General features: G+C 38.9%; 1 long non-coding RNA gene across 2 annotated transcripts in view; it reads left to right on the top strand.

Annotated features, from left to right (window-relative positions):
* The window catches only part of LOC145716688 (uncharacterized), a 368,518-nt gene that overhangs the window by 285,728 nt on the left and 57,023 nt on the right, over positions 1-25,767 (top strand). The window contains exon 4 of one of the 2 annotated variants that reach the window (XR_014139488.1): positions 3,177-3,327. The exons of the other annotated variant lie outside the window; for it this stretch is intronic. This is a non-coding gene — a long non-coding RNA (uncharacterized LOC145716688). The remainder of the gene's footprint in view (positions 1-3,176; positions 3,328-25,767) is intronic. 2 annotated transcript variants of the gene reach the window in all.

The following is a 25,767-nucleotide window of genomic DNA, read 5'->3' on the forward strand; positions in this document are numbered from 1 at the left end:
ATTGGGGAGGGTATGTGCTATGGTGAGCACTGTGAATTGTGTAAGACTGATGAATCACAGACCTGTACCTCTGAAACAAATAATACATTATATGTTAAAAAGAAAAAGATAGTAGGAAGAGAAAAATGAAGGGGGGGAATCGGAGGGGGAGACGAACCATGAGAGACTATGGACTCTGAGAAACAAACTGAGGTTTGTAGAGGGGAGGGGGGTGGGGGGATGGGTTAGACTGGAGATGGGTATTAAAGAGGGCACGTATTGAATGGCGCACTGGGTGTTATACGCAAACAATGAATCATGGAACACTGCATCAAAAACTAATGATGTAATGTATGGTGATTAACATATAATAAAATAAATTTTAAAAATAATAAAATAAAATAATCGGATATAACCAAAAAAAAAGAAAGAAAAGGAAGGTGTATGTTTTTGGGCAGGGTATTAAGAACAGGCTTCCCAACGGAACCTGGATTTCAGCCATATCATGCAGGACTTGGAAACCTTTCTGGAGAGGTGACCCAAAGAAGACATGATCTCTATTTCCCAAAGAATTTATAGTCCAAACAGTTGAGGTAGTGGGATTCTCATATGCAAAGAATCAGGCTCCACAAAGAAGTATTCTAATTAGTGGGAAAGATGGGACATTCTTTCAGATTTCAGAGGGAGCAGACACAGCTAAAGCTAGGGTGAATTTCAGTTAATGAAAACTTGTGTCAGTTAAAGGTATTGAAGAAGGATTTCTAGGAGAGATATCAACGCTTAGAGTTCAAGGAGGAGGCACTTTTAAGGGGGTTCCTGTTCAAGAACCTTTTATTGGAAGTGGTCTCCACTCAGTCATCCAAGCATGAATAGACCACTAACATGGCTGAAGACTATCTATATCTTGGGTGTCCAAGAAACCTGTTCTTTTTCTTTTTTTAATTTTATTATGTTATGTTAGTCACCATACATTACATCATTAGTTTTTTTTATTATGTTATGTTAGTCACCATACATTACATCATTAGTTTTTTTTTATTATGTTATGTTAATCACCATACATTACATCATTAGTTTTTGATGTAGTGTTCCATGATTCATTGTTTGCGTATAAACCTGTTCTTACCTTGTTTCCCCATGTCATTCAACAATGTATAAAATCCTCAGACGGAATGGTTGAAAAGAATTCAGCCAATGTACCAAATAAATTAAATATTTGATATAAGGAGAGTGCAATTTATACTTACTCTCAGTCCCAATCTCTCTAATAGAATCCATCTATGAGTATTTATCAATTAGTTACTGTATCCCCAGTCCTGCTCTAGTACCTAAAATGAAATTTTAGAAAAAGACCATTTCTGGCTCTTAGGAAAATTACTATCTTGTAAGTAGAAGGTTAAAGGGTTAGGAGTTTAATGCAAGTGGCTTGAAGATAAAATCATGTAATCATGTGAGAGGTAGGGGCAGGAAAGTTGACAAAGGTCATGATGCTCTTCCTTTGGGTACAAGTCATGGAATGGAGTCTAGTAGGGAATTATGTTGGAGAGAATGGAGATTTAGAGGTATAATTTCATCTTGGTACCAAATACACAATACAAGAAGGATATTATAACTGAAAAAAAAAAAAGGTGTGTATTTACAAAGTGATACCTGCAAGCAAAACTGGGAAGAACATGAGCATATTTTCCAATTTTCTCTCAAGTCAGCACTCTCTTTCTACCTCCCATCACCTTCAATATTTGCCTTGAGTTGAAATTTCTCAAATTTTGCAACCCTGGCTTCTTTCTAAAACCAAAACCCAGCATCGGTGCTCTGTGGTGAGGGCAAGTCAGGGCCCCTGGATTCCTAAGCCCCTGAGTTCTGAAGAGCTCTACTAGTTACTAATATGTGGCCTTAAGGAAGGAAAGTAACTTATAGAACCAATTTCTCATTGTATTTTGGGTGTAACTACCTCACTGAGTTGTTGTGAGGATGAAATGAGAATATTTGTAAGGTACTTAGCATCTTTTCCAACACATAGTAAGTAAGCACTAAACGTTATTCTTTCCATTGTATTTCAAATTTATCCAAAGGCCACAGGATTTTGCTGCTTAAAATACTCTCAGAATTCCAGTGCCTTCCAAAATGATGATAAAATCAATCTTAAAAACAAATCTATTAATACATTTATAATTGTTTACATTTATATGATGCTTTAACATTTACAAAACAGTAACACATACTCATTTAAACCTCAAATGAAACTTAAGCTTAGCAGAGGAGGAAACTATGTTTAGTTTAGAGAAATTAAGTGATTTGCCAAATTACACAGTTCTTGAGAGGGAGAGGTGGGCCTTGAACTTAGGTCTTTGGACTCCAAATGTTATGTAATTTTCAGCACTTTGTACAATCCCCCCATGTGTATAGATATGAATATTAACATGAACCTATTTAGAGAGATAAATCACATAACCATGCCCCCCCTCCTCTCCTGGGAACATATATTTATTTAAGAAGAAACTCACATTTTATAACTATAATGATTAGCAATTTGGGCATTTTAGAAGACAAGTGGAAGGAATATTTTGGAAGAAAATAAAGGTTGTAGATACCTTTAATTCAATATGTAATGTATATAGCCAGCCATTCCTCCCATGACAAGAGTGAAGACAGTTTTATCCATAAAGCACCTGCCTCTGTCTATGGGCAGAGGAGAGAGGGATGAATAATCCAAATTGTTACAGGCACCTCAAACCATTTTTGAGATTGCAAAGAGCAAAGGGCCCAGCCAAAAGCTTTTCTAACATTTCTACATGAAATATATTGTCTTACCCAATAGTCCAATCAATAAACTTGAGTAGGAGCCAGGAAATGAAGAATTTCTATTTGCTGGAAACTTTTTGATTTGTTCTATTATCATAATTGATGACCTGGAATCAAGAACTTACTCAACCAGAATATCAAACATCTCATTCTCGCATAGACAAATGCCTCTGGAAACCGATTAGGAAAATGTTGATTCACTTAGCTTTTCCCTTCCCTGGCAAATTCCTTCTTCTTTTCCCTGTTTATCCATCTGACTTAAATGCTATACCATAGAATATGGAGGATACTGGAGGGCCTTTTCACAGTCTGTGTGGTCAGAAAGGGCCTTGCTAGGGTCACAGGGAGGTCATTTATGAAATTTCCCTTAATAGTATTTTACTCCCTCCAAACAGGTTCTGTCCTAAATTCCCAACTGTCAATGGATTTGTGGCCTATGGTATCCAGTACAACCCAGTTTATTTCTGATCATTCTGAGCACCTCTTTCATCGGGCAGTTCCTCAAGCACACCAGTCTCATGGTCATCTTGCACCTTTGCTCGTATAGTAAGTCCGGCCTGTGACTTTCTACATCTAGATTTCCCCATAGCTGACTCCTTTCAACATTCAGGTGTCAACTCAAATATCAGCTCTTCAGAGAGGGCTTCCCTGGCCTTTCTAGCTAAATTGCATCCCCGGGTCCTTTTTGACATATCACCCTGTATTATTTTTTTTCTTATAGCATTTATTACTCTTGGAAACCATCTTAATTATCCGCTTACCTATTAGGTATCTATTTCCCTGCACTTGAATAGAAGTCCCACAAGGGCAAGGAATTATCTTATTTATGCCATATCCTTAGTCCCAGGTTAGTGTCTGGCACATAGTAGATAATTAATGTTTGTAGAAGTAAAGAGAGGAGGGAAGCTTCATGGATTTTGTTTCCACTGCATTTTGTATATATTCTATGCCACTGTGAAATTTGTTTCAAGATGCTCATTTTATGTATTGATGATTTCTTTCATCAATTATTTCCTCAAAAGAAGAGCCCATGTCTTCTATGTTTATAATATCTCCCAGGGCTGATTGTGAAATTAGTACTTGGTAAATTCTTAGTGATTGATTCATAATTGGGAGTGAAGAAGTGGTAACCATGCAATTAAAACCAAAATAACCATTGTAGATCAGACTGAACAGGTAGATAAATAAACATTTGGAGGCCATCAGTTGCTGAAAGAAGTGGCTTAAGTTTCCACTTAGCGTTTGGTTGTGCTTTTGGTTGAATGAATCCAATAAGGAAATGTACAGATGGAGATGAAACCATAGACAAAGGACATTAGGAAAGAAGACCGGATGGGACACTGGAAGTGGTGAGGAAGATGGGAAAGGGCAATTACCGAGTAAACTAGGCTTCTAAGTCTTTAGTTGAAATTAGGATGGTGGGATGAACAACCCACTGGGGATATGAAGAGAGATGAATTTAGGTTTAGAAGAAGCTGAGCTAAGAATGGTGGTAGATTTCTGTTCATTGATTTTGTATTCTGCGACTTCACTGAATTCGTGTTTCAGTTCCAGCAGTTTTGTGGGGAGTCTTTTGAGTTTTCTGTATAGAGTATCATGTCATCTGCAAATAGGAAAAGTTTTATTTCTTCTTTGCCAACTTGGATGCCTTTTATTTCTTCTTGTTCTGTGATTGCTGTGGCTCTATGCTAAATAACAGTGGTGAGAGTGGTGTCTTGTTCCTGCCCACAGAGGAAAGGTTTTCAGTTTTCCCCATTGAGGATGACATCAGTTGTGGATTTTAGTTCAGGGTGATGTATGGAAGTGTTAAATTACTGTATTGTACACCTGAAACTAATATAACACTGTATGTTAACTAATTGGAATTAAATTTAAAACTTAAAAAATATCTCTAGCCAAATACATACAAAATTTTATCATTTTATCATATATATTTAAAATGTTGAAAAATTAAAAATGGCGGTAGAAAATGCAAAGTGAGGATGATTAACAGAGTAGAAAAAGCAAAGCTGGAAACAGATTTAAAAAGTCATTCTGTTAGAGGTTATCTTTGATTCTGTGGAAGTGGGTAAAAGTTCCCAGAAAAAGGGAGAGGAGGCTAAGGACTGACCTTGGAGAACATGCATAATACTGGAATTGAAAAGGAAGAGAGATCAGGAAAGGGAAGGGGGGGGACACCTCAAAAGAAAAATTTTATGGAAATCAAGAAAAGAGCCTATTTCATTAAAACATGAAGTACATCTTTGAGTCTTATTTTTACAGAGAAGAAGGAACCTGAAGGTGACTACCTTTGTTTTTATGTGTATGGTGAGGAGAGGGGAATGTTTATTTATGCCCATAATTCACTTACTTCAATTATTTTTAATTTGTTTATTTAATTCAGTTAGTGCATAAATGTGTTACAGTAATGAGATAGGGAAATACTTCTTAACCAGCCTCCGTCCCTTCACGGAGGTAAGTACTTTGTACACACCATCCCAATCCTTTTGTCTGAATTTTATACTTACAAGGTAGAGATATATAGTTTTGTTTAGGTGGTTTAGAATGATACCAAGTGGTATTACATTGTAGATCATAACTTGAAGCTTTTTTTTTTTAACTTAATTATATGTCTTAGAGACTTTTCTATGTTAGTTCATGGATCTACATTATTCATACTTACTGCTATCTGTACTCTCAAAGAAAAGCTATCCATACCTTGTTTAACCAGAATCTTCTTCATGAAAACTAACAACTCTGTCCATGTCTCCCATGTCTGTGTGATTTTTCATGGTTTGGGCCCCAATATGTGGAATCCCTGGGTGGGAGAGTGCAGCCCCTGGTCCCTTATTTTCTTGTTTCAACCACTCAAGGCCTAACACAGGCCTGTTCACAGAATGGGTGAAATAATTGACAGCTGAATTAAAATCCCTTGAGTAACTGTTTCCTTTGGCCCTTTCTTCCCTTTCGTGGTCTACTGCAACAAGGTGGCCTTATTGTCACCGTCCCTTGGATTTGGTATAGGTACAGAGCAGGCTCAGAGGAAATAAGGATGCTGCAAGCCCATGTTCTGGCCCATGAAGTAGCAACTCATGGCCTCTGTACTCTTGGCCTCTAGATTGAAACAAATTGACAGAGAAAGAGGACAAGCATCCTGTCGAGCGTCCCATTGAAAATCAGGCACTAGAGAACCCATGTCTTTCCTTAATCCCAAGGCCTCAGTGTATCTTCCTACCCACAGCCCCAGATGATTCACACTGCCAACTTTTTACTGCACTGCTACACTAAAACACCCGCCACACTCAACAAATTTTATACTTTTCACTTGGTCCCACTCAATCCCATGTGGTGTTTTGAAAATATGTAAAGGGAATGCAAGGCTCCAATATTTTTCCTCTCCTCATAAATATGGCATTTTAGATAAGTTTCATACATATTCATCCTTTGCTCTTTCTTTTTTCTAAATGTTCACCTATAGCTTAAGTTTTATTCATACCCTTCTCTGGTTCCCTGGTTTGAACTGAAAAATTGAAATGTAAAATATTAACCAAACAGTAAGGTATCTAAAACTCACCCTTCAGTGTGAAGCCTAAAAAGAAATGAAGACAATCTTCCAGTAATTTACAAGCAAGATAGTAAAAGAACATATCCAGCCTAAATAAAAAACAGCCATAGGGAGACAGAGCAATCTGTAAACAGAACATTTTTGAGTAGTGAGGGACTGATTTGTGCGAGCAATTTGTGATGTCAGTGTTATTAATTTAAAAATCACACTTCAAACATTCAATCTTATGAATTCCCAGGTGGTTTAGGACTTTGCCAAAGTTTCTAAAGAACTCAAAGATCCTTATATATTGGTTCCCCTCCACTACATGTCGAAATGTGTCCAGAACAGATGAACTCCATCCAAAAATCATTATTTTTTTCTTTCTTTTTCTCTCTCTCTTTTAAAAAAAGAAACTGAGCAGGAAATCTCACTTAAACAAGCTGTCTCACGACATTTCTGGCAAATCCTGATTCCAGCTAAGTTGAAAATATCTCAAGAGCAGCCTGTCTTACAGAATTTCAGTGCTTCTGCTCCTGGGAAATGCAGAAATAGATGGATATGTGGGATTCAAAAGCTTCAAAACACCTTCAGAAAAAGCATCTTGATGCGAACTTCACAGTGACCTGATTTTATGTGAGAAACGTATGCTGCCCCTCATGTATCAGTGAGCTATTGCTGTGTAACAAATCACCCCATATCTCAGTGGCTTAAAACAATAAGCATTTTTAATGGCTTATGAGTGTGTAGGTCAGTTGGGCAATTCTGTTTTTGGCCGGGCTCAATCATAAGTCTTCAGTTAGCTGTATGTAAAGTAAACTACCTCTGCTGGTCTTGGCTGAGTTGTCTCACATGGTCTGTCATATTCCACCAGGCTATCCCAGGCCCACCTATTCTGAGAGAGGACATAAGTGTGCAAGGCCTCTGCAGGCCTAGTCTCAGAAGTGGCACACCACCACCTGCCACCTTATTTCTTTGCTCAAAGTCAATCACAACACCAACGCAGCTTCAAGGGATGGAGACATGGGTTCCCAATTTTTGATGTAGTCACATTGCAAGGGGTATGAATATAGAAACCATTCAGTGGAGCCATTAACGTATTCATCTACTATACCTCATTTTTAAAGAAACACATTTTGAAGAATCCCATAAAGATTTTTTTTCTTTTAAATGTGCTCTCCAAAGTTCACTTGATCATCTCCTCTTCATCAGCCACTCAGACAACACTACAAAATGACAGCTGTGTGGATGCATGATTATTACCTGGAATTTAGGGAGAGAAGAAGAAAAACAAAGACAGATATTAAAGTAGTGATATTTAGAAAATATATAAAGATTACATTTATTATCCTCTATGTCCTCTTCCTCAAGCATGTTGGTGATGCAGCATTTCTTAAAAGTGCACCATTGTGCCCAGAACTTTCTTCTAACCCCCCGATTCTGTGAGTTTAGAGGAAGGTGCTTTTTTCCATCTTACCAGATGGTGTCAATAGAAGCTTTTCATAAAAGAATCAGTATACATATCCTTTTCTCAAATGGGCCTTACAAGGTGTATTGACTGAAATACTACCAAGTTATGGCTGTCAGGCTGTACCACCAGGAATAATAACCAGGTCCGTGCATGGGTATTCAGTGACAACTGGACCTAACTCTCACCTGACCCACAGTAATTGTAAGACTTTGTTGGTTATAAAATGATTTCAGAAATGTGAAAATAATGGGTAACTTCACATTGATGAAATACGGTATTAAACATCACTGAATTCACTGTACACAAAAATATTTTTCCAGAATACCACTGTAGGCTTTGATAGCATTGCCCCCGAACAGTTCTGCTAGGCTTGCTATTTTCAGACTGAAATATCTTCTTTAAAGTTTGTCCATTTTTGTCTAATTGGAGAATTCAATTAGAATCATCATTTTGATTGTTTCCAAAGAAGATTATCTTTAGGGATCTGCGTGAAATCACCTCTACAGAAACACATATTCCTTTTAGAGATCCTTAAATTACTGGAATGCATGGGGCATGGGGCAAAAAGGACACATGGACATAGCATTCAGGGCACTTTTGTTCTTTTATCTTTACCTTTTCAATAAATTAGTGTCTCAAAGTTTAACCTTCATCTCTAATCCATCTGGGGCTTTCTTTCATAACTCACTCCAGAAGGAACATTAGTGGATGTGAGTTTTCTCCCAGGGAGTTGCCCTCCTTCTGTTTTAAATCAAAAAATGCTTTTGCAAATTAGCCAAAGGAGACAGGCTATAAGCTTCCTGTAAGAATCCTTCAGTGTGCCCTCTGGACTTTTTGTCTGGCTGTTCTCGAAAGTTGTTGAAGTTAGGATGGACACTGAATCTACATGGATCATGTCAACAGCACATGTGGGGACAAACACATCCTCCATAAAAACAACAGGCATTGCCGAGTTACTGCAACTGAAAATACACAGCATAAATGCTTACCAACCAGAGGAAAGCAGGTAGTTTTTAGATTTTTATGGTGAAAACAGTGTTTAGAGATCATGTTAGTACACACTTGTTATCTTACAGAGGAGAAAACTAAGACTAATTATTTTTTCATTGGAAACATAATTATTAAGTGTCTATAGTGAGGCAGGAACTGTTCTAGCCCCGAGATACAACATAACAAGGATCAAGTGACTAATATGAGGGCAGATGGCTGGTCAGCAATAAGCCCTGCATGACAACTCCAGTGCCCTCACTCCTGTCCAGCATTCTTGACTGTATTTCCACCTTTAACTGAGTCAGAATATTTGGCAATAGAGAAAAAAGAGAAAAAAAATGTACATTTTGACTTACAATGTCCTGATCAAATATTTGCCCTTCTTCAGTTAATCACTTACCTTTAAGAGAACAACAGAAAATCAGTATCAGAGGGCTACCTAGCAACCTCAGTAACGGGACTGAACCACCACATTGGTACCCAGAGACCCTTGCATTAAGGCATGGAGAAAATTTGTGTTTTATGTATTTGCTCCATTTGTTTACACAGCAATGACTTGTACATAGTCTCTACAAAGTACAAAGGAGCTCATAAAAGGAGAAAGCCACAGCCCCAGTCGTCACAAAAGTGCCTAATCCTCCAAACTAAAAACAACAGCAAAAGCCAGTGTAATAACTGGAGGAAAGAAACATTAGAACATCTACCAATTTGTGCTGCCAGAATAGAGTAAGTTCAGTGTGCAGTTGGTTAAAAAGGCTTTCTGGAGAAGACCAGCCTTGGGTTGGATGTTGAAAGAAGCAAAGGAACTACTGAAAAAGATTCAAATCTTCCTTTATTTGTGAGAAGTCTTCTTAATATTTAAATATAGTTTTCTAATCTAGTATTTCATTTCTTTTCTTTATGGATCCTACTTGTGCTAACTCAAACCCCCTTGTTTCTCTTTCATATTCACCATCTCCATTGTTTTTAATTCTGTTCATTCCATTTCTTTGTGCTCCCTATTCTCCATCCTGACCTCTGCATCTCTTAAGGCTGTTGTTTATTTATTGGTTTGCTTGTTTGTTTTCTTCTGTCTGTTCTCCCTTGTTCTGTAAGTGCGCCCTTCTTTCTGTGATGGTTTTATTTTTCTCCTCCTTTTCTTTTGTAAGCTGCTTTGCTCCTGATTCTATCTCATTCTATCCTCATGCTTTATCTTCCAGGACCTCTGGGACCTCTGCATTGTTCTACCTTGGATTTTTATTTAATAAAAGCATTTGTATTCTACCAAAAAAAAAAAATCTTGGTGATTTGTTCAGTTATATTTTCCATCTGATCTATGGTAACTTGGCATGTGTGCTCTTGTTGAGGTATCCTTCTCTAGTAATATCCCATTTTTGGTTTTCCTGTGCCTTTGATCACTTTTAAAGGTAGATTTTCTGTGCTTTTCTGTTTTATTACTCATCTCTGAATGTGGCGGTTCTCCAGATCAGCTGCTGGTGGCAGGCTGGAGTTTGTAAGGATTCTCATCATGGCTGGTGGCGGGGTGAAGCATGTGAGTTCTCATAGCCATTTGTAGCCATGATTTCTCACTGGCAGTCAAGGCAAGCCATGCAGGGCCTTCCACACAGCAGACTCTCTTCCACTTGCCTCACCAAAAACTAGCTTCCTGCAAATCTGAGTTATGGTGTTTCCTAAAACGGTTTGCCTCTTTTGAGACTAACATTCAGCAATCTTTAGGCAAGCCCACAGTGACATTTACCCCAGGGCTGCTTACCCCTCACCAGCAGGCAAGACTCCTCTGAGTGCTCTACCAACGTGTGTCGTACATGTTGAGGTGCCAGTCTGGCTGGTGGAAACGGGTGCTTTTCTGCCCCTGTCTGAGCAACAGGTACTCTCTCCTGTAGTCCTTCTGGATGGTTCTTTCCCGAGTCAGGAGCAGTTTCCTCATGGCCCACATTGATCAGTGTTCTGCTGAATCCTCACAGTCAGCCTCTGCAGATGTCCAGGCTGCTCTTTCTGGGCAGCTCTCCCCTCTCTGTGTCCGTCTGCCCTACAAACTCTAGCCACCTAGACTTCCTCAGATTCCCAACCCCATCTCCTCAGTTCAGGGTGTCCACTGAGCTCTGAGTTACCCCTTCCTATTCCAGAGCCTGAAACTCTCTCAAGGCAGTAAGTGTGGGAAACAATAGGCTTACTTCATTTGTTTCCCATCTTTCATGGATCACTGTTGTCTAAGGTCCAGATTCTTGGAAACCATTGTTTTATAAAGTTTGTCCTTTTTTCATTGGGTTGTTTCAGGTGAAAGGGTACATCTGGTCCCTGTTACTCTATCTGGCCACAGGGAGAAGCCTGGGTTATAGTAATTCATTGTTTAGCCCTCACTTTCTTGCTGTGAAAGACTCGTTCCAAACAGTATCCAGGAAAGCGCCCCCCATTTCTGTTGTTCCAAGAGAATTGATCGTTTTCTTCGTCTGAATGCATCACTTAGGATGGAGTCCTGGTCTCTGCCTTCATGTTTGAGATATTCACCAGTGGATCCTCTCTCAGTGTGATCCTGTACCATTACTTAACCTTCACTGCATGGGCAGCCAGTCATCCTATATTGTGCTTAAGAATAACAGATGTTTCGGGCACCTGGGTGGCTCAGATGGTTAAGCATCTGCCTTCAGCTCAGGTCATAATCCCAGGGTCCTGGGATCGAGTCCCGCGTCAGGCTCTCTGCTCCTTGGGAGCCTGCTTCTCCCTCTGCCTCTCTCTCTGTCTCTCATGAATAAATAAATAAAATCTTTAAAAAAAAAAAAAAGAATAACAGATGTTTCTAGGTGTGCTGTTTTACATTGGCTTTTCATTTTCCTTTATTTTGGGAAGAAACCATCATGTTGATTCAGCCTTCCCTCCATCTGATGCTGAGCTTCTCAGGAGGTAAGGACTCTAAGCTGATATGCATAGACGTCCGTGCACATGACACGGAGCCTGCACATTGGGGACTTTTAAGGAGCATTTGCTGATGATAAAGAGAAATGCAAGGAAGTTGATAATATCTGAGGAAGAACAAGAGAAAGGAAAATGATAAGGACTCAGCAGAGCAAAAGGTATAGTTGAATAGACATATACCACCTACTTGTTCCAATTTGAATAAAGTCTAAATACATAAACTTAAGTATTTTTAAGTTAAGATGTGCATTCCAGAAATGTTTAAATAACCATCCAAATAATCATGGCAACATGCAAGGCAGGTAGATAAAGGAAGAGGAAAGACATCAAGGAAAACAAAGCACATGGGACTATGAACATGGCACACAATATCTGCTTGTTATTTCTCAAAAGCTCAGTAAGAGAAGCAGCTTTCCTCCTTGCTAACTGACACTCCTTATCTTGGCTTCTATGAAGCATTCACTAATGGAAATAAAAATGAACCAAAACTTAGAAAAATGTGATAGTGTCAGTTATACTCAAGGAAAAAATATAATTACTTAGTCATTTTAATTACACATGCAGAGTAAAGCAATTGCTTGCAATTTACTGGTGTATGCCAAAAACAACTTAATATTAATAAATATTCGTGAGAAATCACTTTGTAAATTTTAATTACTTAACAAAAGCAATAAAATAATTTTTAATTAAAAAGTATGTATACCCATAACTAAAATGACCCTTTGTATTCCAATTCAGCAGCTTCTTTTAAAACTGAAGGATAACATTTCTGAGCCCCTAATTATATATAAATCATGAGGGGGAAAAGGGGCTAAATACCATATTGTCCCTTCCCAGTGAAAAATTAGGAAAGAAAATTGCTAAAGGGAAAAAAAAGAGGGGGGTGAAATAGTCATATTTGAGATATCCTCTTCATGTCTTATAAGGAACATTGTCTTTTTTTAAAAAAGTCTGCCCAGTGATGGGTATTAAGGAGGGCATGTACTGCATGGAGCACTGGGTGTTATATGAAAACAATGGATCATGGATCACCACATCAAAAACTAATGATGTATTGTATGGTGACTAACATAACATAATAAAAAAAAAAAGTCTGGTAAGTTGAAAATGCAAAGTACCGAGGACTGCCAAAAGTAATCTATAACCTTAAAGTCCCGAATGCTCCTTCTCTGCTCTTACCATCATGTCAGTCTCCATTAGGCTAACTCATTACAATTCTTAGTGAATGAATTAATTGGTATTTTCTTATTGGAAATTGCAACCAATTTGTGGAAATTAATACTGATGACTTTCAAAAGACACAAATGGTTGTGTGATTCTTATTAATAATTCCAACTACTAATCAGTTGTAATTGGAAAACAACTTACAGGGGCCTCTGGGTCCAGAGGAGAAGGTTAAGTGGGATGACCTGATATTGCCATCCCAGGAAACCTGGACTCTTCAACATCCCTACTAAGGCAAATCACATAATAAAGCAGTTTTCCTTATTCTCATTCAGTTAGGCAAAATTCTGCCCCTTACTGTTGTATGCCAAATCCTCCTCATTGTTAACACAAGAAGCTCATAGAATGGAATTATTCTAGTCCTCTACCCAAGTTTTATAACTAGGTTCTCTACTGAATTTTTTAAGTTTCTGAAATCCTGGGTAAAAGTTTTATTGAATCTTATTCCTTCTTGATAGAGACCTGCAACAGTGGAAGCTAGGATAGGCTATGAAGAGGAGCAAGAAAAGAACATTCTCTAAAGCAGACCTGTTTTCTACGAGATGATTTACCAAATGACCTTGTTGGCCACTGTCCCTCAACTAATTTCAATCTGAATAGGGGAATAAGGTCAGACACCACCAACAATGTATACCAGAGGCATTCCTCTGATAATAGCAAATTAGCCCTGGGAAGGAACACGTATCAGCCTGAAAAATTCATGAAGATTTGAATCTGCTGCCTAATTAGCCACAGTGGTTGATACAGGAGAAAAAAATAGCCCACAACTAACAATGTCAAATTAGGGGCATTTGCTGGACCTTTCCATTGAATGGCTGAATCGATTGAAATATCCAAATGTCCAGCTAAATGAATGCAAGCGTGTCCACTAGAAAGTTTTTCTGTGATTATGCCAAAACTTGTAAGTATAGGTGACTCATGAAGCATGAATTTAAATTTTTTTTTTAAAGATTTTATTTATTTATTCATGAGAGACAGAGAGAGAGAGAGAGGCAGAGGGAGAAGCAGGCTCCCAAGGAGCAGAGAGCCCGATGTGGGACTCGATCCCAGGACCCCGGGATCATGACCTGAGCCGAAGGCAGACGCTCAACCATCTGAGCCACCCAGGCGCCCATGAAGCATGAATTTAAGTGAAACCCACTGTCAAATGAGATATATATGTCTATGCAATAGGAAATACTGATGTAAATTTCAAATAAATATGAATCAGGAGCATTGGAGTGACCACACACACACATTTTTCCCTGGGCCTGGAAATATGCATTCTCCCAACTTTCCCACCAGTGTATCAATTCCCCTTCTACACACACACACACACACACACACACAACCCATATAAGTCTGTGCTGAACAATTCTAGTGAAATGTGTAATTATACATCATAAATGCATTAGTTCCCTTATTCCAAACAAGTTCTAATCCTCTTCAAAATCTTCAACTTACTGATTCCCTAGAACCCTAACAGGTAGTCAATGAAGAGAATAATAACAGACTTTCTAACTACTAAAAACTTGGGAGAACCTGCTAAGAATTGGCACATGGCAGACTTCACCCATTCTTCTCTATGTGTGGACATACAAGAACCTAGGAGAGAAAGGGAATTTCCTGAGAGAAAGAAACTATAAGAACTAGTGGTACTTCTTAGGAGGGCATTTTATTAACTTTTTCTTTCCCATGTGGAATGGCACTAGATAAGCAAATGTGAAACAACACACCTAGGTATGATAAGGCTCAGAGGCCCTGCCTGGTACAAGTCCAAATGCACCTTTTGCTTGGCATCTAGAGAATTTAGAGGAGTCAAAGCGTTGTGAGAAAAGACAGAGAAAATGAAACAAGAAGCAGGTTACTTACTTCTTGTTCTAGGATCTAGACTTTATAGAGCAGTGAGGGAGTTTTGAAGTTTCTTTCCCTGATTCCCGGCACACCTCACCTTGAAAAGAAGGAAAGGTCTGCCCAGGAAGAGATAATATGCATTTGCTTCAAGCAGTCACATCTTAATCATCTCTGGGGAAACACAGTCTAATGATGGAGGGATGAATGGAGTACACCAAAACCTGGAAAAGAAAATGATATTTCATTATTAAACTTTATAATTGCTAAAGTTTCATACTTTATACTTCATACTGAGTCATAATTGACTTCCTTATAATGCACATATACTGGTTATTAAAGAAAATATGCATCTATATAGATTTAGATAATATATATATTATGTTATACACACACATACATACATGCTAATCTATATGCTAAGTGATTAAAGGAAGGATCCAAGACAAAGAAATATGTGAGTTTATCTGACTCCATGAGCCCAGAAATTGATTTTTGCAGATAGGATATACATATAAGTCATACCTAATAACAAAACCCAAGAAAAAGTTCCCAGTGAGTGGGATGGATAGTAAATTAGTAAATGAAACAAGAATTGATAGTAGAGCATGATAGTTTCATGTGTTTTTTTAAAGGTCTCTTGGAGGAGATGTTAAAGGATGGTGAGGGTTAGATTCATTGGAGTTGATGGGATACGTGGGAGGGGGAGGGTCAGCATGAAAAAAGGTATAGAGGTGGGTGTGTGAACCCTTCTTTGTAGATTAGAGGATTCCATATCAGTGGTTGCTTAAGAGGTAGGCCTAAGTCACACCTTGCACAAACCAATGAGAGAGCTGCCTGACCCTAACCTAGACCTTACCTTTTCTGACCTTCCACTGCTCTCTAATCAGTAGCTCACCTGAACATCAGCAGGAAGTGGGATAGGGGTTATGGGCCACACAAACCCAACATTTTGCTCAGGGCATATGCTTGCATTTAGCCTTGACCAATGATCCTGGAGTGGTCAGGGTGTGATTATGTTGGTTTATTCATATTTCTTTTACCTGTCCTAGGCTCGGTACTACCCTCTTAAAGGACCACTTCGTACACTTTTTCACCTGAGCATCGGTAATACAAAGAGTTCTAATTGCTCCCACACCATGTCAATGTTGAAGCTAGATTTTGAAGAGCATTCTCTATAAAAATGTTGATATTTAACACATATGCACTAAGACAAAATGTTCCTTTTGGTTGCATTATAGAAAATCCCAGGTCTCTGGCTGTGCCATCTGTTCAAGACAAGGTGTAATTCCATTGCTTTGGGGTCCTTGAGCCTCCCCCTGGTTGTGTCTTGAAATAGAGCCCATCTGGATACCAGTTCTTGGCTATACTTTCTGTAGATCCAGGAAGAAGAGCTTTTAGGAAAAAGCAAAAATCAAAGTGTCTGGTCAAGTCATTTGTCTGATGTGATATCCACCAGTTGGCCTTTCTTATTCTATTATAGATATTCTGAAGTTACAACTTTAGCTTTTATCTTCTTTCTTCATGTACTGTTAGCAATTCAAAAGAACAAACTAAGGAATAAAAACAAATAACTTTGTCAAAACAAATTCAGAGATAATTCTTCTCAACCCTCAGGGCATTAGGAGGGACCTAGAAAGCCTGGTCTTAAATAATTCAGAGAGATTTTCTTTAAGTTTTTGGTTTGGGTTAAAATCCATGTTTCCCTAGGATGTATTATTCTATATTGACACAGATCATGTTCACTTTAGGGTGCCAAAAGAACACAACGGCAGGTTTTATTAAGGAGAAACAGAACTAGAGGTCAAGAGTCATTGGTTCAGGAAACCTGAAACAGAGAAAGAACCAGAGTGTGAGGAATACAGATGAAGAAAGCTAGGACCTTAAAAACAATGATGACCAGAGAACAGCTTGTGCCTTCTTGCATTTCAGTAAGTGATATGGGAAGGCTCAGTGATGGCAGAATGCCTGGAAAGTTATTAAGAGAAACTTCTGGGGCTTCATGTGTAGCTGGGCTGCACTGGCCCAATTTATCCCAGATGTGGCTACCACATCTAACAAATCCTTTTTTTTTTTTTTGTATTTGCCTTCCCCCTCCCCTTGCAGGTTGGTAAAAAAATACCAATTCTAAATTCTAAAGATTCAAGACACTGAGATTTCTCCTGTGGCATAAAAATGAGAAGCTTGGCTCCTAGGAAACACAGAATGGGGCTTTGCACTGATTTTTCTCTCAGGCATCATTTGCATGACATTCTCTATACTTCCTCAAAAGCATATGAGGAAAACTTGACTGTGAATGGGTCAAAATCTTTTAACCTTTCTTTCCATTGGAGTGTTATTCGACAGAGATGCATGCCCTCCTTCCCAGACCATGTCACCTTACTGTTGTATATTCCACCAAGGTGTAATTCGGGGAGACAGGGAGAGCTGGAGAGAGAAACACAGAACAGTATCAAATGACATAGAAATAAAAGAAGAGATGTGAGAGAGAGACTGGAAAAAAAATATGAAGTTTGGTCTAGAAGTCAAGAAGGAAGGGGAAGGTCCTAGGACTGACACCAATTGATTTACTAAAACTATGACTTTTATGATCTTCTCCAGTAGTGTCAATATTAAAGTACAACAGAGGGAGGCCAGAGGAAAGGCAAGCCATCACCTGTCATCTTCACTGCAATCTGGACCTCTTTCTCAACTGGTACTGGAGACCCTCCACAGGATGGCCCAGCCTGTTCTTTGGTCTGCACCTCCTCTTGTCTTTGACTCATGTCCCAGGCTCCTCTTCATTGCTCACGCCATGCCCTCTTCTGAAGCATCTTTCCATCTCCTTTCCATTTACCTAAATTCCATCTATCCTTCCGCATATATGTTGCAAGGCTCTCCCTTTGTGAAACTCCCACTGCCTCTTCCAATCAAGTGTGATGTCATCATTCTCTGAATAACCAGTGACTTATTCAGACCATGCTTTCAACACTTGGCATTTTATATCTTATTTCCTCCAAAAATGTTTACTGAACACAGCCTATGTGTCACACATTGTTTTAGATGCTGTTCACTGTTTTCATGGAGTTGAAGGCTATTTGTATCCTGTGTCCCTAAAGTCCCTTAAAGGAGGGACTGTTTCATTCATCTTTGGATCTTCTGCACATCTACTACACTTAGAAGAGACTTAGTAAGTTCTGTTGAATCAAATGGAATATAATTCAAGTAGCAATATTTTTTCTTTCCTTGGAGGATTCTGTCCCATAAAATCAGTCCTTGGTTCTGTTAGTGTGAGCGGTTCTCTGCCTCTAACATGGAGAGCTCCTTTCTTTGTTAGGAGAACAAATGGGTATAATAGATTCTGAGGATATAAAGAAGACCCTCCAAGCTGGACCATTGCTGTAAAGGTCCATGAGTTCATTTCCAAGACTTTGTAAATCTCCTAATATATTGTCTTCCCTTGTTTTGTTTTCTGTAGATTCTCTAAGGCATCCATAACCCCCTAACATTGAAGAATATAGCAAAGAGAAATTATTCTTAGTTCTGAGGAAAAAAAACTACTGGGTCACAGTACTATCATTTGACCATTCTCAGGAGTTTCTCTGGAGCATTATCTTTCAGACTGAGGGATTCTGATCTGCCTTGGGGCAATTAAAATGTAGTGGTGGTGTTGGCCAGAGGGAGCCCTGAGCTGACTGATCTCTGAAAGGGTAGATAGCTTTTCCATCATGTTCAGTCTTTTTTGAGTGAACTGTGTTTGGTTTGGGGATTGTGCCTGGTAGACTCTCAATGCATAATTTATTTATAAAAATAAATGAATAAAAGGAGAATGAAGTCCAAATTTGGTAAACAGTGGTGAGATTATCCTGGAACAAGATTATCAAATGGAGTTCAGCAACCTTGGCTTTGGCTTCTCTGCACTTCACTAACCCATGGAATTTCATCACAAATGTTGATAGTTACTGATACCATGCAATACAGCACCATCTCCACCATGTGTCTATCTCCTCTTTAGAGGTTTGCCGTGAATGAGGAGCCCCATGGTTTTTGGTGCAGAGCTGAGCACATAGAGGTGGGCTAACCTGAATAAGAGGAAACTGTTCTTGTAAGGATGTATGTGGCCCAGCTACTCTCTGAAGTCCCTCAGACTTTTAATATTCTGAAATGCATTAGCTGTATCTTTCTCATAGCATGTAGCCCCAGATATGAATTTCCATTTCTTCAAGGAACACTTTTCTAGATCATATTTTCCCCCAGTTTCAAAAAACAATATTCAAAAAAAGAACTCAGAAAAGACAGCACATACAAAAAATAAAATAAACCATTGTGAGCCATGGTCCCATGGTAACAGATGTTGCCCTCTTCCTTCCATTATAAATATAAATGTTACTAATTATCATGGGATAATTAGTATGGTCATTTGTGGTCCTCTCCAAACTCTTAAGATTTTCTGGTTTAACAATGAACCCTGATTCAGAGCTGTCCCCAGAATCCCGAATCTAAAGCTTCAGAATTTACTTTATAGAAAATCATGATTCCTAGTATTTGACTCCTTGGGAACTTGGACTTAGCATTAGCAACCACTCTATTTCCCATAGATCATGTTTTCACATTATTTCTTATGAATTTCTGGATAAATGAATGAATATTTCAGTGTGCTTATTCCCTCCAGTTCAGTTACTAGGATCTTGATGCTGGGGTAGGAACCTAGATGGCAACTTGGATTCAGGCAGGAGTGTCTCCTCATGTGAGCCACCATATTATGCTCACTGCTCCAGAGCTGTGATGCCAGATTTATGGTGATGGCCACATGGATGCTGAGCCCTTTATGAGGAAATGTCTCCCTAGCAGGAAAAATACACAAAGGATGCTTTCTTTGCTTTATGTTTTAAATAGATTTTTCTTACAGAGGATCTTGGTTAGAGGAAATTGTCCAAATGCACCAAAACAAAGTATAGCAGATTACCTTGGATATTATAGGTCTCAGCTCTTGTAACATGAATTTCTTTTGGAAAGAAAAGTTAAGTGATCTCTTCCCACCTCCTGTTGTTAGCACAACCACTTTCCCATAGATTTATAGGAAAATCAATTTCCCAGGAAGATGGGTGGGACCAAATGATGATCCCTTAGAGAAAGAAAGAATATTCTAACTCACCTCTCTGATTTATCCAAAAGCAAAGTATTTGGAATTCAGAAAATTTCAGAAAGTTGAGATTAACAAAAAGTAACATGAATGACTAGTGAGTGGTGCATCCATTGATGCTAAAAATAAGTCAAATTCCATTAAGGACTGTGTATTAATAAAAATGTCACTGTGGAATGTGGGGAGTAACAGGTCAGTTGTAAGTAAATAGGGTCAGAAATTTCTGCCCAGGCTAGGAAAGCTGGAATCTTCCAGAAAAGTGCCAATACAGAGTTAGAACAGCCAATGGACCAGGCTATTCAGAAGACACATGGTCTCCACCACTCAAGAGAGCAGTGCAAAATAAGAAAGCAGTATGGAGTTATCCACTCATAAAATATAAGAAAGTCACAAAAACAAGAGTGCAAAAAAAATATTCATTTGGCTTTGTAGTATTTTTCTTTTAATTATCCCTCAAACAAAAATTTTCAGTTTTTGATTTTTTAAATAAAATTGTTGTTACTAAAATCCTTGTAAGAAACTATGCCCCTCACCAAGCCTAGCACCTAAGACATTAAATAATTTTTTACTACTTTTTAATTGATTAATTGATATTAGGATGAAGGAGAGTCTAGTTTCATATTAAAATCTTCCATGAATAATTCATTACTCTATTATAAACTTGAGTAAATTTTGGCATTCACATTTTCCTCTTATGTGTAAATTCTAAAACCAAAATGACTTAAATGGCACTAGGAAGTCTTAAAATAATTTAAGAAGTCTTGATATTCACTTGAGTAAATATCTTTAACATCTTGGGACTCCAGTAGTTTTAAACATCTGGGGTCATACCTCCTGTTCTCTGTATATCCTTTGTGTCGTTAAAGAGTCACTGCCCTGAAAACTGTCAAAATACTATGAACACTGAAAATATTACCATGATCATCGCCCTAGAAAATAAACACCCTGATGAAAAACTAGGTTTTAAAAGAGACATATCACTCCTCACATGTGTTATTTCTGGTGGTGGAAGCCTGGCAGATCCCTAAATCTACTTCACCCCAAGGACGTGTGCCCCCACGACTCTGATACAAAGTCACCAAGTACGGCACCCAGCAAGGCCATGCCATTTATTGGTTCTCACTGATGGTGTTTTTCTATTGAGCAGCATGGATATTTGTAGTTTTTGTCCTCCTTTGAAGTTAAGCAATTGCATCCCATTGACTGGCCATAACATCTTACTTTACCTTCTTGCAGAAACTGTATTTTCTTGGAAGACTATCAACTGGTATCTTGTAGCTAACCACCCATGGAGCTACAAGTCAGGGCCTAGAGGACTTGGCTATGGTTTAGCATCCACTGAGAGTGAGGGCAAAAAGGCATGGTCCTCTTTATGGCAAAAGAAGCATGAAGGTTGATGATGAATGAGCAATGGATCAACATCTTGGTTGAGTACCTGTCCTATGCCTAATGTGGAGGGCCAGGTTTATGGAAAAAGACACATTCTTTCCTTCAGAGCTATACAATCTAGTTGAGAAGATAAACATAAACATGAAAATTAGCACAGAACATAGATTTTCATCTTCATGAGGATTTGGATGGCAAGAAAACAAATGCTGAAGGAGTTCAGGAAGAGTAAGCTGAGGGTGTCAATGACAGGGGAAGTTTCATGGAAGGAGTTGAACTTGTGCTCTGCCTTAAGAGGACAGGTGGAAGTTAGAAGGGAAAGTGAGGATGCTGACCCATACCAAGCAGATGGGCTATGTGGGGAATAGTGAGATAATGAAAGGTCTTGACATCTTGTCAAAGAAGTTTAGACTCAGTGTGGCTGGAAGTAAAGACTCACTAGAGATTTGGAGCTGGAGAATAGCCCAACTATATAAAACAGCTGAAAATACAAAACGGCAATCAGTCTGGGATTTTTCTCATGGGTACAGAGAACTGAGGGATTAATTCAGGTATGACAGACTGAATATTTTCCACAGCCTTGGAAGTGTACCCAAGATCTCTGATGCACACTCCTCCACAACCCTGTGTCCAGTACAGGTATATGTGTAGGCCCCAGCCACAGCAGGAGCTCACTCAGGAGCAGGTCATTAAGGGGAAAGAAAGTTCTGGATTTTTAAAATAATTAATGAGGTTTATGCTTTATCCCCCAAATTAGGCGCCCCCTGAACTGGTAAAAATTTACAAAAATAACCCTGTTCAGAATTTGTGACAGTCACTCCAGAGGAAACTAATATGTGTGCCTTTGAGAAAGGCAGAGTGATTAAAAGCACAGACTTCAGAACCAGAGCATCTAGATTTGTATCCCAGCTCTATCACTTATTAGCTGTGTGGCCTTGGATAAATTTCTTAACCTCTCTGGGCCTCTCAGTTCTCCATTTGTAAAACAGGAATAATTATAGTACCTATCTTATGGGTGTGTTTAAGAATTGAATTGGTTAATTTTTGTAAAGTACTTAGAACACTGAGGACTAAGGACAAAGTACTATATAAATATTTGCTAATAATAAACAAGCAATATGGAAAAAGCAGAATTTTCCTAAAGAAAATAAAGTATTGGGGTTCCATAGGGGTTTATTTAACCCACTGAAGAGAGACAAACATCTTAAAAATTTTAGATCCCTGATTATAGCCGTGTCTCTCCACATGGATGGAAATGTTGTGGCCCTTTGTGCAGTTGTGGGTTTAGGGATGTTTCGTCCATCGGGGACACTGACAATATCTGCAGACACTTTTGGTTGTCACAACTGTGGTGCAAAGGCATGGGGTCTGAGGGAGCTACTGTCATCTAGTGGGCACAGAAGAGGGATGCTCCTAAACATCCTACATACATAGGAAAGGCTCCCACATCACAAAGAATTATCCTGTCCAAAGTCTTCGTAGTATTGAAGTCCAGGAACCTGAATTAAGAGCACATGTTACTGTTCGTGACAAACACGACATCGTGACAAACATTGCAGCAGAGTGGGAGCAAAAGGAAAGTCCTGAATGCATCCCCTAATGCACTTCTTGTGCTCTTTACATCCCTCTGCTCACCCATTTTAAAATGATGATCACTGATGAGGTTTTCCTGTTGCAGGCTGTAAATAATGATAAACAAGGAATGGAAATTGGGGAAGTATTTTTTTTTTCAATTTAGTCCATCACTACGTGCTAACATTGTCAATATGTCCATCTTTGTGCCAAACAGAATGTGTTGTACAAAAGAAGATGAAATCCCCTCCCTCGGAAACATTCTCTCTGGCTGAGAAACCAAGAGCAACACTTAGCAAATTATTAGAGTGCCTCATACAACAGTGTGTGACCGAGATTGAGAAAACAGCTTGACACCACATGCACTGTGACTAGTCCCAGAAAGGAGAAATTAGATTCATTTCAAATTTCGTGAAGGCTCCGTGCAGTCCAAGTTGAGCTTGAGATATTAATGGGGTTTTGATGGATGTGGGAAAGGGCATTCTTTTGGACGCCACTGGATTAGTGAAAGCATGGTGGTGAGAACATTCATGTATGCAGGGCACAGTAAAGAATTGTCTCTGGAGGGTTATTTCAGGAGCTGAAGGTAAGGAGAAGCTTGGTGAGAATAGGAAATAAGTTTGGATAAAGATGGAGCCAGTTAAGGCATTTAGATCCATCCTTGAAGGTTATAGGGAAATATATGTCCAAATTCTTCATGCATGAAACAACAAAGAGAAAAATGTGTTTTAAGACACTGGGCTATATCGCTTGAAGGCAGACTTCAGCAAGGAAAACACAGGGATGGATCATGTGTCCTGCCCTTACTGTGAGGTGAGGAGAAGGGCCTTCTGCTCTGGAGACCAATGCATAAAGCACAAGCTGCTAAATTCGTGTGCTTCCTGGGAAAGGTGTTGTTTAACCTAGCAACAGTTTGAAGTTTATAGACATTTGCATGCTGAGATGTGCTACTGCACAGCGCCATTTACAAACACTGCCATGAGCCCAGCCTTTAGCTTGGGGTGGGTATTCATGTTTACTTAGCTATCTGGGTTTTTTCTTTCCTTTCTTTTTTTTCGTTTTTTTTTTTTTTTGGTTACTAAATTATACATGTAAATCAATATGTATCTTGAATTTACATATCAAATGCAAATGGTGCGACTGTCACTTTTTCTCCTGTTCCATATTTGTTCTCTGCAGAATGAATACCATATGCACCTTCAATGAATCACTCTGGGCCTTTGCCCTTCTTGCTTCTCAGAAAATCATTATGGATGAAACAGGGAGAAGAGTTCTCCAGAGCATTCCAAAGAGCCAAGCACTACACGTGGCCAAACAGAAATCAAGAATCAGATAGTTCATCTGGGAAGCGTGTCCAATATCAGACAATAGGGGGTGATGGTAGCTGCTACAAACTGAGGAATGAATGCCCTACTTAAATATATTAAGCTTAAAGAGAAAATGCATCTGCTGGGAGGCGGGAAACAGACCTAGACCAAAGGGCCGGAGAGCTATGCCTTGGCTGCCATCATCCTGTGCCATACATTTGTGCCCACAGTAGAGATGTAAGACTCAGGCTATAATCACTAAGAAGGATCTGTTCCCCATGCCCAGTGCCCTCATCAAGGATAAGCCCTCCCATCCCTAGGTCACCAACATTCATCTGTAGTCCTAGGCTCCTTATATAATGATTCTCTTCTCCTTGGCTGACTTACCGGTCTTGTGAGGGTCCGTGGCCCCAGCTGGTCTCTCTGAGCAGGGTCTGGGGCCCTTCTTTCTATCTGCCGGCCTATCCACATTGACTTTCAGATGGCATGGCTCATTTGGCCTTCTGATTACTCAGTTCAGTGGTTATAACTCAAGCTCCATTCCAAAATCCTCCCTAAGGAATCCTATCCACCTTTAATAAAAAAGAATCAAATAGACCTCCAGACATGATTGCTAGGAATATTTTGGAGCAGGAAAGCAAATTAGCTCCCCCTTTGCCCTCTTCTAATTCCACCTCTAAAATTCACTCAGCTATTTCTGACATCATCTTTCTTCATGTAAAATAATTTCTACTATTAACTGAATAAAATAGGCACGATTAATTCTGAGATTTTTTAAAAACTAAATTTGAGTTTTATCCTTTTCACCAAATCTCATTGCATTTTTTTTTTTGCCTGTTCAGTACAGTTTCCCATTAAGAGCTATCAAATTCAATCAAAGTACTCAATTCTTACGGTTCAACTTTTCTGAAATTCAGTGTTCTTCTCTCCTTCTCAATGAACTTTGCTAACTACATGCATAGAGTTGTCATTCAATGTTAGTTACATCGAGCTGATGCATTTCAAGTCTTTCATATCCAAGACAGGAGCAATAAGACCTTAATCATTTCCAAATGGAAACAAAGTTCTCTGATCTTTGACAGCCATGCTGTGCCAGCATCGTCAAATCCCCGGTCATCCCATCCAAATGGTGACAAGAACTCCACTACCTTCCATTCTGACCCTTCCCCACCCCTCACCTATTGAAGGGATGCCTTGGGAATCCAGTTACATTCAAAGTGCAGTGGCTAGTTTCAAAGATTTCCTAATTCTCACCACTACCTTCAAGGATGAGAGTTAATGCTCAGATCATCCTAAAATAACTTAAGCTATGTTTATTTAATTTACTTCCTCCATACTCACATGCACATGTATTACTTTTTTCTTTTCTTTTTTTTTTTTTTTTATTTGGTGCTAGGAGAGAAAGCAAACCAATGTACACTGTAATGGAACCACTAATGAGCTGATGTTATCTGCCGGCCTCTTTAAAATGCTGTTCCCTTCCTGTTTTGCATTTGTTGGGTTATAATTTTAAATTACGCATGCATCCCCAACTCTCCTCCTGACCCCACCTCTCTAGAGCTTTCTTCTCTCCCTTTCTCTGGGTAATCCAAGAATCATTTCTTGGGAGATTGATAGGGATTCACACTTTTACATGCCTGTGTGCATG

Source organism: Leptonychotes weddellii, chromosome 13, assembly GCF_054177405.1.
Source record: "Leptonychotes weddellii isolate Sample4059 chromosome 13, ASM5417740v2, whole genome shotgun sequence".
NCBI lineage: Eukaryota > Metazoa > Chordata > Mammalia > Carnivora > Phocidae > Leptonychotes > Leptonychotes weddellii.